General features: G+C 48.5%; 1 pseudogene; it reads left to right on the plus strand.

The window, feature by feature from the left end:
- Nucleotides 1–5104: 5104 nt before the first annotated feature.
- LOC116754994 lies at nucleotides 5105–5739 on the plus strand (annotated as a pseudogene).
- Nucleotides 5740–14271: the final 8532 nt, after the last annotated feature.

The raw sequence follows: 14271 nt of genomic DNA on the forward strand, positions 1-14271 counted from the left end.
CTGGCAGCTCCAGAGTCTGCAGAGTCACTCTCCCCAGTCTAGAGCAATCAGTAGAGGGGAGTGAAGGGCACGCCCTACTCTTCTTGTGAAAGTCCCCTGCCCATGAAGTGAGGACCTGAATGTGAGCGCAGCCTACGCGCAGCTGCTCACTGGCCTCCCCAACTCTAGGCTCAACCCCCTCCCCATCTAATCCCTGTCTGCCCCAGAGTGAGTCTGAAAAACCCCTAGGTCTCACTGCGCCCCTTCCTGGACCCCATGGGGCCTACAGTGGCTCCCCCTGCTGCTCTCTGGGCCCGGGGTCAGGCCCGTCCTCCTCACCACCAGGCCTTTGCACATGCTGTTCCCTCCTCTGTCTCCACTGCCCCTCCTTGGGCTCCCGTGGCCCCCGAGCTTCTCCAGTCGGCTCTCCTCTGCGCTGCAAGTGACTGTTTACGCCTCCATCCTCCCATGGCACCGGAAGCCCCTTGGGATCTGTGTCTGGCTCAGTTACTGCTATCTCCCCACTGTGTAGGGGGAGGTCCCTGACACCTTAGCCAGCATTTATTGAGCACTGACTGTGTGCTGGGAACTGTGCTCAGCCTTTACAGGCATATATCAATTAACCTTCAAAGTCATCTTCAAGGACACAGGACAGCATCCGGTCTGGGAGCACAGACTTGAAGGCCAGGCCTGCTGGATTTGAACCTGCCTCTGCATTTACTGGCTGAAGAAATCTTTATGGAGTTACATAAGCTTCCTGTGCCTCAGTTTCCTCAGGTAGGATGGAGTGAGTAACGATGGCACCTGCCTCACGGAGTTGCTGTGAGGATTTAAAGAGGAGTTCATATAATCTATATGGCTTAAAACAATGCCTGCCACAGAGTCAGTGCTGACTATTAGTATCGTCCCGTTTTACAGATGAGGAAGCCAACAGAGGAGGAAAGTCACTTGCCCAAGATCTCAGCAACGAGGCGGTAGAGTTAGAATGTGAATCCAAGAGCTACCTGACCCTAAAGTACTTTTAGTAACTAAGCCTCAGGACCTTTGCCTTCATGAGTCTCAGTTTCCACATCTGTAAGTTGAAGGGGCTGGAGTGCGTGATGCCTGGGGTCCAAGTGCTAATACTCGTTGCCTCTATGATTCTCAGTGGAGATTTCAGACTTGGAGCAGGCTTCAAAACCCATGAGCTCCTTTTGTACATCCATACCAGGATCTTGGCCACAGTGCCTGGATGACGTGCCAGATTTCTGGCAGGCAGTGGCTGGCAGGTTGGCCTGAAGTGAGGTGGGCTGGATTCAGCAGGTGAGGCTTTGGAGGAGGTGCTTCTGGGGGACCCCCAGTGTTGGAATGCAACAGGACGGAAAAGTTGGGCTCCAACTCGTACTTGCCACCACAAGTCACAGGCAGAAGGTTCAGGAATACCATTGGCTTCTGCAGGAGCCAGCTGACAGTATCCCCTTCAGAGCTGGAGCTGCCTGTGCAAACCCTGCTGGCTACAGAGGCCCTGGGATGGGGTGAAAACCTTGAGCTGAGAGGGGTGGAAACCAGATTCTAACAGGGGGGCACCTATTATATGCCTGATGCTTTCCATACTCTGTTCCATTTTTATCCCTCACATCCCCCTGCAGATGGAAAGTTGTCCATTCCCAAATCCAACCACCCCATAACTTCCTCTCTTAACCTAACTCAGGCCCCCCCCCAGCCCCACCCCATCCCATCTCTCACCCAGTGTTTCAACAGCCTCTGCACTGGGAGCCTGTTATGTTCCCACAGATCACAGTAGACAGAGGACATCTCCCTGAGACCCAAGTCAAATTGTGTCCCCTTATTCTTCCATTGATCCTTTAATGACCTCTCCTCCCCCTTCTCCACTGGCTTACAGAGACCTGGATGATCTATTTCCTTAGGTCCTTCTACAGCCATTGACCTCCTTGCTGCTCTGGGAGTACATCAAACTCATCCCCACCGCAAGGCTTTGTCATTGGGGAAGCTCAGGGTTTCACCTGCATGGCTCTGTTGTTGTGCCTTTCTGGTCTTAGCCTAAAGGTCACCACCTCATAGAGGCCTTTTCTGAACTCCTGTCTAAAGGAGTCCCCACCACCACCCAAATCCCTGTGCTTTAGTGCATCTCTCCATTTCCTTTCCAGGCTCTGTTCTATGCACACAGGACACAGCAGTGAGCAGGACCTGTCTTTGTCCTTGGACCCTTGTGGGCTCTATTGAAGGTGGAAGGATGGGAATCGATATTAGTTGAAGACTCCCCCCCACCACACACATAAATATGCACATGCAATTGATGGTGCCATAGAGGAAGTACATGGGTTGCCATGGAAACATGTGAGGGGGCTGACCTATTGTAGGGGTTTGGGAGGGCTTCTGTGTTCATATCTAAGAATGACAACACGTATCTAAAGGATGGGACTTCCGTTTCTTCCAAGATGGAGTAGCCCCAGGCCTCCCAGGTCTTCCCACTTACAACTAATAACCCTGGACATAACACAACAACAAGCATGGGAAGACTCTGAAAGATGGAAAGAAGAAGGTAGCCTGCCTTGGGAATCTCAGAAGAATGACGAGGTGGTTTACTTATTGCCTCCCATATATCCCGACAGAGTGCTGCAGAAGCCTCCAACCCAGAACCACAAATAGACACAGACTAAAAAAGCTCCAAGAAAAAGCTGCCACTCTAGCCAAAGGACTGGGAAAAGGGTGGCCTAATAGCAGAAAAACTTTTTGTCAAAATCTGCCTTACTCCAGTAAAAAAGCAACAGAAAAACTACTCTTCCCCCCACCCCTCTGCATTTTCAGTGGGACTGAGCAGGAAGCTGATGTCCCCCCTGCCCCCATCCCCTTTGCAAGGAAGCGTAGATGCTCTGATTCCCCTGCCAGAGTAGTGTCAGATGGGTCTAGTCATGAGCTAAGCATCTGCTCCCACCTGGCAGCAATGAGACTTATGGTGATAGAAGGTGCAGCTATTCACACTCAATGCCCCCATCCATCATCCAGCTGGTATCAGTGGGACCCAGAGAAAAGAGTCTCCCCACCTGGCATCAATGAGGCAGAATGAGGGGGTGGTGGCAGGGCTAGTTGGCACTCTGCTTCTCTTCTTCCCCTCCCTTGGTGTCAGCAGGACCCAGTGGGAAGCTCAGCTCCTGCCTCCGCCCTGCAGCAACAAAGCGAGTCAGCCCTCGGCTTTCCCGTCCCTGGTGTCAGTAGGGCACTGGGAAGCTGAGCTTAATATCTGCATTCAGCAGCAACAAGAGGGTAGAGTTGGTGTCCAATTTCCAGGCATGCTGGGGGGAGCTGAGCATATACACCCATCTGGCCTCTTGCTATAACAGCTGCCAAAACAAACAAACAACCCCCCTCCACAAAAACCAAAAAGCCACACACACACAAACCAAAAGAAATAAAAGATTAAATAGAATCCAGAGTCTTATAATATACAAAATGTCCAGGATACAAAAACAAAACAAAACAAAACAAAAAAAACCCAACTCATCATACCAGGAACCAGGAAAATCACAACTTGAATGAGAAAGATAATCAACAGATGTCAACACTGAGATGAATCAAATGTTGGAGTAATCTGACAAGGATTTAAAGCAGCCATCACAAAAATGATTCAATAAGCAATTATGAATTCTCTGGAAACAAATGAAAAACATCTCAGCAAAGAAATCTAAGTTATAAAAAAGAACCAAATGGAAATTATAGTACTAAAATATACAATAACAAAAATAAAAAACTCAGTGAATGGCTTGACAGTAGAGTGAAGATGATAGAAGATAGAATCAGTGAACTTGAGGATCAACAGATTTACCCAATCCGAACAACAGAGAGAAAATAGACTGAAACAAACAAACAAACAAACAAATAAACAGAGTTTCAGAGACCAGAGGGACAATAGCAAAAGAACTAACAATGATATCATTAGAGTCTCAGAAGGAGAGGAGAGAGAGTGGGACTAAAAATGTATTTGACGAAATAATGGCTAAAACCTCCCCAATTTAATGAAACATGTACACCTACAGATTCAAGAAGCTGAGCAAATCCCAAATAGGATAAACTCAGAGAAACTGATACCAAGTCATTATAATTAAATGTTCAAAAACTAAAGACAATGAAAAAGTCTTGAAAGCATCCAGAAAGAAACTACTTGTTACTTATGTTACATTAGTTTGAATGACAGTGGATATCTCTTTTGAAACTGTGGAGGCTCAGGTTAAGTGAAAAACAACAGTTTTTCAGGTACAGAGAGAAAAGAACTGTCAACCATGAATTCTATATCTGGTGGAAATATCCTTCAAGAATTAGGGGAAAGTAAAGACATTTTCAGATGAAGAAAAGCTAAGAGAATTTATTGTTAGAAAATGTATCCTTAGAGAATGGATTAAAAGAAATTGTCTAAACAGAAAGAAAATGGTAGCGGAAGGAAGCTTGGAAATTCAAAAAGGAATGAAGACTATCAGAATGGATAGGGGTAAATAGAATATGCAATCCTTTCTCTCATGAGTTTTCTTACATACTTTGTGGTAGAGGCAAAATTTAAAAACCATCTACTGTGGTATTCAATATCTCTAAGGGGAGTGTTTAAGTCTATGATACTTAAAAAGTGTGACGGGTAAAGGGATCTCAATGGAAGTAAGGTGTTAACACTTAACTCTTAGTGGTAAAACATCAATACCAGTAGAATACAATAAGTTATGTACATATCTCATAATACTTAGAGCAAACACCAATAAAACTATGATAGACTCAAAACACTAAATAAATCAACATGGAATCCTAAAAAAATGTTCAGGTAATGCACAGGAAGGTAGAAAGATAAAGAGGAATAGGAAACAAAGAAACCAAACAGAAAATAAAAAATAACATCCTAGCCCTAAGCCCTAACATAGCACTAATTAAATGTAAATGGGTTAAATACACTAATTAAAAGGCAGAGATTGGCAGAGTAGACCAAAACCAAAATAAAATAAACAATTACCCCAAGAACACATGATCCAACAATATGCTATGTACAAGTAACTCACTTCAAATACAACAACATAGATGGGGTGAAATTACAAGAATGGAAAAAGATACACCATGAAAATGTTGATTAAAGAAGTAGGGGCAGGTTATGGTATATGGTGGTTGGAATTGGCTGTGTGGCCTGTAGGCTGCAGGGCAGCCCTTGTTCCAAGGCCATGCACTGTTCATCACCAATAATCTGGGCTGTGGCACTCTCATGGAGGCTGGGGACAATACATACCAGTCCTGGGAGATTTGTGCCTGGCCTTGACAGAAGTTTGACCCAAGGTGCTCATCAAACACATTTGTGGTGGCCTACAGCATGGGCCCCTTCATACAATGCTGATACCTTTGCCTGGACTACCTGCTCCCTGTGTCCAACTGCTGTGGCCTCCTAAACATCCTCAGGAAGGTCCTTGTCAACTAGCTGATGGTTTTCCCTGTGCTGGGTCTCTGGTACTTCTTGGAGGGCTGGATGCTGGCTGAGAGCTGCCAGGAGCTGTGGGATAAGTTCCGGAAATTCTTCAAGGCTGACTGGTATGTGAGGCCAGCTGAGCAGCTGGTGAATTTCTATTCATGGCTCCTACCTACCCCCAGTTCTGAGTCACCTACACCAACAGCCTGATACTGGGCTGGGACAGGTACCTCTCCTAGCTGAAGTGCCAGATCCTAGGCCTTGTGATGCTCCCAGGCTTTGTGGTCCTGTGTACCATGCAGACTGAACTGCCTCACCCCCCAACATGATGTCAGACAGGGCAAGGCTAACCCCCTCAGCTGACTATCCTCCTGGGAAGAAGGGGAATGCGCTCCCATGGCAGGCCAGGCCAGGGTCCTGTGCTGAATCCTAGCCTCACCCAACTTCTGAGCATCTAGCTGGGCTGCCCCTTTGAAACCCTCTGCCTGGCCTCAGTTTCCTTACCTGGAACAAAACCATGAAGATGGACAGGCATCACCCAGCCCTTCTCAGCAGGAGCCTCAGTGACTGGTGACTGAGATGTCACATCCTCAGCACTGGGTCCCAGCCAGTCAGCCAGTTCCAACCCCCAAGTCTTCAACACTGCTGTGGGCAGGGCTCTGGTCTGAGCAGCTGCACTGAGCTCCCTCAAGCCCTGGGACTAGGGTAGGGACATCATCCATCCCCCCAAAACAGTGTCCAGCCTGGAGTTGGTTCCCAGAATCTGGAAACTTAGGCAGGGTTTCATCTTTCTCTGGTCATGGACTATAGAGATTCCATTAAATTCTCTTGGTAATTAAAAAAGAAAACACCCAGAAGTGGTCACATTAATATCAGATAATGTAGAATTCAGAGCAAAGAAAATTACTAGACAGAGAGGAAAGAGGGACATTACATAATGTTAAAAGAATCAACTCACCAAGAAGACATAACAATCCTAAATATATATGCACCAAATAATAGAGCCTCAAAATACATGAAGCAAAAACTGATAAAGTTGAAAGGAGAAACAGACAAATCCAAAATTATAGATGGTGACTTCAAAACCACAGTTTCAGCAATTGGTACCACTAATATACAGAAAATCAGCAAAAATCTAGAGCAGAGCAAACAATCAAGAGGATCTAATTGACATATACAGAATGCTCCAACCAAAACACACATTAATTTTCAAATGCCCATGGACCATTCTCCAAGATAGACTATATTCTGTGTCATAAATAACAATAACCAAAATAAAAAAGTCAATGTATGTGTTCAATAGCTGAATGGAGGAGACGAAAGAGTCAGTCAGCTTGGAGACAGGGCAGTAGAAATTACCCAAACTGAATAACAAAGAAAAAATATACTTGGAGGAAAAAAACCCAGAGCCTCAAGGACCTATGGAACTATAACTAAAGATCTATCATTTGCATCATTAGAATCCCAGAGGAGAAGAGAAGTGTGGGTGCTGATCTGAAAAAGTAGTCCAAGAAATAATGGCTGAAAAATTCCAAAATTTGGCAAAAGACATAAACCTAGACATTCAAGAAGCTGAACAAATCTCAAATAAGAAAAACCAAAGAAATCCACACCAAGACACATTATAGTCAAACTTCTAAAAATTAAACAAAATATCTTGAAAGCGGAGAGAGAGAACTGATACCTTATCAATAGGGATAAATATTAGAATGACAGTTTATTTTTCTTCAGGAACTGCAGAGGCTAGGAAGAAGTGGCAAATATATTTAAGTGCTGAAATAAAGAAACTGTCAACCTAGAATCCTATATTCAGTGAAACATCTTTCATAAATGAAGAGGAAGCCATGACATTCTCAAATGAAGGGAGACTAAGATAATTTGTTGCCAGCAGTCCTACCCTAAAAGAATGGTTAAAAAATTCTCTAATGGAAAGGAAACAATAAAAGAAGGAATCTTGGAATACCAAGAAGAAGAAAGAACGCAGTAATCAAAAATATGGGTGAATACAATAGACTTTTCCTCTTAAGTTTTCTAAATTATTTTGATGGTTGAAACAAGAATTACAACCCTATTTGAAATGGTTCAAAATGTATATAGAAGAAATAGTTAAGACATTTATGTTTTAAATGGGGGAGGGTAAAGGAGGCAAGTTTTTCTATATTTACTCAAACTGGTAAAATCATGCCACCAGGAGACTGTAATAAGTGATGTAGATGTAATGTAACACCTAGAACAAACACTAAAGAAGCTATAAAAGAGATATACTAAAAACCACCATAGATAAATCAAAACTGAAGTCTAAAAATTGTTCAGGTAATGCACAGGAAAGCAGGAGACATAAACAAGGAATATTGGTCTGTAGTTTTCTTTTTGTGTTTTATCTTTGTTTTTGGTATCAGGGTAGCGAAACGGCTGGTTGAAAGTAACACAAGTTTCTTCAACTGAAAAAGTGAAGGAATAACAGGACCTACTTCAGAGGGATGACTGTGGGGCTTAAGGTAACGCACGTAAAACAAATGCATTGATGCTCAGCACATGTAGTATATAATTTCAACTTCAATAAATGATCACTCTAATTTTTTCCTTAATAATGCAGTCTTACTTCCCAGTTCAAGATCACCCTGGACTCCAGTCTGAATCTACCCATTTTTTGTAGTTTTAAATTTTATGTTCCCAAATTGATCTGAAACAGCTATACATTTGATGCAATATATACACATAGATAGAAATTAGGATGATGGGGGAAACGAAATCCTATTAGTTAAATAATTATGTCATCAGGTCTCCATTCCTGGCTGAGTCTCTGTCATGGAGCCCTCACATTCCTGCAGGCCCTTTTCTTCTAGGTGGTCCCACAGCTGGGACCATGCTTACACCCTGCTGTCTCCAAGTCCATTAGAGAGTCCCAGAATTCAGCCTCATTGGCTCAGGTTGGGTCACGTGCTCATTCTGAACCAATAACTGTGGCCAGGCAGATACAGGACTCTGGTTGGCCAGGTGATATGAGGGTGGAGTGATTTCTGCAGGACCCCCGAGGACTTAGAGGGCTGCCCAGAGGTTTCTCAAGGAAGATTAGGAAGCTGATATCAAAGGCAAGGCCTGGATGCTGCATGGGGAGAATGATGTTCAGAGTCAGAGTTGAGCCTTATATTTCTTTTCTCGGGCTGCCATAACAAAGTGTGACTGGGTGACTTAAACATCAGAAATTCATTGTCTCACGGTTCCAAGAGGCCTAGAAGTCCCAGATCAAGGTGTTGGCAAGGTTGGCTCCTTCAAGGGCTGTGAGGGAAGCATCTGTTCCTCGCCTCTCTCCTCGCTTGTGGTGGGTTGCTGGCAATGTTCGGCATTCCTTGGTGTGAAGAAACATCAACCTGGTCTCTACCTTCATCTTCACACGTCCTTCTCCCTGCGTGCATGTCTGTGTCTAAATTTCTTGTTTTTTATTAGGACCTTAGTGATATTGAATTAGGCCACCCTACATGCCCGCATTTAACTTGTTACCTGTGTAAATACCCTATCTCCAAATGAGGTCACATTCTGAGTTACTTGGGGTTAGGACTTCAACATATGAATTCTTGGAGGACAATTCAACGTGTGAATTTTTTTTTTTTTTAGCTGTGCCCTGCGACATGTGGGATCTTAGTTCCCTGACCAGGGATCGAACCCGCACCCCCTGAGGTGGACACGAGGAGTCTTAACCACTGGACCACCAGGGAAGTCCCACAACACATGAATTTTTTCAACCCACAACAGGTATGGGGGCTGCCATTGCAAGATTCTCTTTCCTGGCCAGTGCAACCTGTGCTCTAGTGGAGGTGAGTATTAACCTCAGCTGAAGGGAGCCGACTTCCAGCTCACCCTGAAAAAGCTGAGGTTACATTCTCCCCAGTTGGTGACCAGTGGACACAGGTACAAAAGGCCCAGCTCATTGCCCAAGGGGCACAGCCATGTGGTGCCATGCATGCTCCAGGGCTCCCTGTGGGCTCAGGCTGGGGCCAGACCCGAGCTGAGCCCTCAGCCTTGCCTGGCTCCTATCCTTCCTCCCCTGTTTCCCTCGCCCCCCTCCTGAGAGCCCCCTCCACAAGCCACTTGCCCACAGGTTCCCCATCCTACTCTGCTTCTAGGAACCCAGCCTACACTGGATCCCTGACTGGCACAGCCTCACCTACACGGCCACCCTCCCGAGGAAACACATTCTTCCCTGAGAGGGGATGAGTGTAAAAGGACCATCTTGTCAGACTTGGAGGAAAGCGAGGGGCTGGCATCTTGAGGTCTTTTTAACCCAAACTCCTGCTGCGAACTCATCCCAATTCTCCCCACGTCTGCTCCAGGGCCTCATTCCATCCACCCTCTCCATGTAATTCCCACGTTCTCTGTCCAATCCAGGTTTGATCAACAGAAGGTTATAAACAAGTCCCAGAAAAAAGAAAAATCAGCATCTCCTCAGGGCAGCCACTGTGTATTGGCAAGTTGTTCTCTAGTCAATATTTTTGTTTTCTTGATTTTTATATAGATAAATAATTACGCTAATTAATATACACTTCTTTCCTTCTTCAAGTCTTGGGAACAGCTTTGCCCCAAAGTGAATTGGTTATCAGATTTCAATAAAGGGTCTACCTTTGCAATTACAGTTCATTAGTAGATTTACAAGGGAGGGAAGATGGTTAACTCCCACTCAGTGGATGGCTTTGAATTTCAGTTGCGTGGGTATATCCTGGCTCAAAGGTCTGTGAAAAATGGGATGAAAATTCCAACACCTCATCTGTCCCAGTTGCAAATATAATTATGTGGGAGAAGACAGACATGGGGAGGGGACTTCTGTGCTAGGAGGAGATGCCTCACCCTCTTCAGAGCTGCCTCGTGGCTGGGAGGCTTGGTCACTGGAGCCCGACTGGCATCAGGTATGCTGGCCTGGGGAAGGGCTGCTCTGCTCACGGGGATGCAGTCTCTGGGGATTTGGGTCTGGGCAGCCTTGGTCCTCTACTGAGCTACCATTTCTTGGGTACCTACTGTATGCCGGAAGCTTTCCATGGGTTTTCTAACTTGACAGTGATCATTTTGCAGACCCATTTCACAGACAGGTGTGTGCAGGGCACTGGGCTACGAGTGAGGAGCAGGGAGGATTTTGAAGGTGTTAAATGGAGACTCAGAGATGTGCAGGATTTGCTCAAGGCTCTTGAGCTGGAAATGGAATTGGAAGCCAGGCCCATTACCTCCAAATTTCCTGCTATTTTCACTCCCTCTTTGCCTCCAGTTGGCAGATCTTCAAGCGGGTGGGGGCCCTGGAACCTGCATTCCAGGGAGACCCTGCTTCTGTCCAGGCCTGGGTGGGAGACCGGCTCTGGCCTCTGGCACACGAGACGCTGGATGAGTCCCTCCCCTTCTCTGAGGCTCCCCGTCCCTCTGTGAGGCGGGGATTGGTGCTTCCTGTGTCCTCGGCTGCTTCTACCGAGGGCTTGCTGAGATGCTGCTGTGGAACGTGCCTTGGCCTGTGCTCGGCACACAGTAGGCATTTTTTCACTGTGCCCGTCCCCGAAACTCCAGTGCCAGCATCAGCCCTTTCTAGCTGCCCCACTGGGAGAACATGACTGCAGATAAATTCATGCCTAGTTTGACCTCAACCCTGCTTCCCAGATGGGTCCAACCCTGCCCTGTACCCACACCCAGCAGCCAGCTGGGACTTGAACTCAGGCCTGTCTGCCCCACGTGGCCCCTGATGCTTCTCTTTCCCAACAGACTCTTTGGGGCAGTTGAATTGGGGTCCCCGCCCCCGCCGGTGCTACATCTGGACTCCCTTCAGTTCGACCACATCCCCTCTCATGGGCCCAGAGCAGACACCCCATCTCAGCATACTTTTCCCATCCCTGTAGCCCCAACTCCAGCCTGGAAGCTCTTCTGCCCGTTCCCCACCCCACCATGTTTGCTGCAGCTGGTCGGGGATGTGGCTGCCTTTCTGGAAAGTTCTGTTCCCTTTTCTGGCTGTCAGAGTTTCCTTTGTAGTTTCCTGTCTTCATTTCTGGCAGGACCCTCTGCACAGGACCAGAAGGCACCTCCAGGCTTCTCTCCCTGCGGTGGTGCAGAGCGGGGAATTCTGATCCTCGGTGCCTGGGGCTTCCTTTGGGAGGAAGGAGGGGTGTGATGAGCATCCCGCATGCATCTTATTCTAAAGGGCCGCTAAGGCCATCACGGCCTTTTGGTCCCTTCCCCCAGGGCCCTCCCTCATGGGGCCTGTGGTCAGTGGGCCCCGTCCAGCTGCCACGGTGTCTCCCTTTCCAAGACCCAGCCTGGGGCGGCAGATGAGGGTGGGGCCTCCCCAGGAGAAAGAAACGGCCGCTGCCCTGGGCCGGGCTGGGCTGGGAGTGGCCAGGCCACGTCCACTGCCCAGATGCCACCTTCCCCCCCTCCTCCCGGCCTCTCCAGCAGCAGCCCCGGGGTCTCCCAGGGAGTGGGGGTCTGAGAGGTGACTGCGGGTGCTGCACGGACAAACATTAGTATTTTATATTTTACCAGTCATGTATTTATTTTAATGGGTATCAGAAAAAATACTCACACGTAATTAATGCATTAAACCCTTGATTTCACGGACGTTATTGCTCGGGGTGAGGCAACTTGAAAGAGGGAGGTCATTTCAAGTCCATTTAAAGGGACTGATTGAATCAAACTCAATATCGGGCAGGTGGAGGGTGGAGGCGGCGAATGCACGGGAGGGTCAGAGAAGCTACTGGAGCTCGGGAGGCACTGAGGAGGCCCACGAGCCTGAGCGAGATCCCTGGGGTCCAGCCTGGCTCTGCCGGTGGCGGGACGGGGGACCTTGGGCAGCTCACTGCACCTCGTGAGCCTCAGTTTCCCCCTCTGTAACGTGGGATAAGCAGTAGCAAGCGGCTCGCGGGTCAGTGGCGGGGCTTGAAGCAGGTGCAGCGGGTGGAGGGCTGGCCCGGAGAGGCGGCAGCGACGGATGGTGGTATTATTATTAGTATTAGTGTCACCGTGAGCATCGGGAGCTCATTCTGGGTGAGGTGACCCGGGGGCTTTCAGCCGGGAAGAGAGCGCGCACCCAATCTTCAGCACAGCCCCGCGCGAGCAGCCCCAGGGGCGCCCTCCTCACATTCACAGCTCTGGGCCAGGCCGCCTGGGTCGTTCGGCCACCCGCCGGGGAAGTGATGTAGCCACTTGGAGCCACCATATCCTTGACTGTAGACTGAGCTCAAGAGACCCACCTCATAGGGGCGTGGCTGCGAGGAGCAACAAAAAAGGCAGGTGAAGTTCCCGGAACATATGGCTTCCTCCTATGTGAGATTTTGTCTTCTCATTGGGTGAGGATCTGCTGGTCACGCAAGGACAGTTTGGTGCAATCTGGGGGGTTCTGAACCAGCTCTGAGTGTTAGATGTGTTGTCCTTGACACACTCATGTATCCACCATCCATCATCCATCCAGCCTCTATTCATCCTCCATCCATGTATCCTCTATCCATCCATCCATTTATCATCCACCTATCCAGCCATTCCCATCCATCTATCCATTCAACCATCCAGTCATCTGTCCACCACACTCATCCGTCATCCATCCATCCATCCATCCATCCATACATCTATCCATCCATCCAGTAAATGGTGGTGGGGGCAGCAGAGCTATGCCAGGGAGCTGGGATGTTATCCTGAGCGTGGCGCTTGCTGTGCAGGGTGTGAGCGGGGGAGGGACCCAAGCAGATTTGAGTCCGAAGGTCCCTCTGGCCTCTGTGTGGTTATGGACAGGGCTGAGGGTGGGAAGAAGCCGGTCACGTGGTGGTGGCTGCAGGCTGGAGGTGGCTACTGGCTGAACCAGCATGGAGGTCAGAGTGGCCTCAACACGAGCAGTGTCACAGGGGCTGCATGGGGTCTGTGGTGGGCACAGGAGTATGGGGGGAGACAACCAATGTGGACAACTGGTTCAGGAATTTAGGTTGTGAGGGAAAAGACAGGGACACAGCTGGCAGGGACGCGGGGTTCAGGTTTGTTTGCAGTTTGTTAGAAGGAGAGAGAGACTTGAATATAACCAAATACGAATCAGGTGTGAGGGAAGGAGCCGATAGAGCTAGAGAGACATAAATATAGATAGACAGACAGACAGACAGATAGACAGAGATTAAAGCTGCCCCTCCCTCTTCCCCTGGACAGATTGAGGAGGTGGGTGGGAGGGGTCTGACAGCACTTCTGAGCCCAGGCAGAGGGAGGGGACCATCTCCATCTCCAGGAGAAGGAGGAGGAGAGGAGGGCGGTGTGGGTGCCGGGGGCTTTGCATGTTTGGTGTCAGGAAATCTAGGGAGTTTCTGTTTTGAGGCTTGGGGTTTCTCTGGGCAGAGGAGTGAGCGCACCTGCTGAGAAGGACAGGGGAGGAGGAGGGGCTGGAACAGTCAGTCCCCTTGGTGATGAGGCCGTTGTGGGGGGGTGGGAACTGGGGGAGGCGTGGACTCCAGGAGTCCCTTGGACCTTGTGGGGCTGTGTGAGCTGTGCGTTTGTGGGTTGGGTCACGCGCTGGGCTCTGGGTTGAACTGACCCTGAACCACTGCTCAGCCCATCCGCCCTGCTATTTGCACCCGAGTCATCCAACCTGTGGTCCCTGTGTGCCAGGAAACCCTCTGTGAGAGGAAGGCCCTAAAGTACTGGGCCCAGGAGATGCACCGGCCTCCCAGCTGGTCCCCTCACTCCTGTCATGCTGCTGGAAGGTGCTTTATGATATGTGAATTTTCCTGCCACGCCCCAGCTCAAGAACCCTCAGTGGCTCCTGACTGCCTGTGGGCTCAAGTTCAACCTTCTTGGCCTGGAATTCAAGGCTTCTCTGAGTCTGGCCCTGCCTCCTTTCAGGCTGTGTCTTCTCCCTGCTC

This window comes from Phocoena sinus, chromosome 1, assembly GCF_008692025.1.
Source record: "Phocoena sinus isolate mPhoSin1 chromosome 1, mPhoSin1.pri, whole genome shotgun sequence".
Classification (NCBI taxonomy): Eukaryota; Metazoa; Chordata; class Mammalia; order Artiodactyla; family Phocoenidae; genus Phocoena; species Phocoena sinus.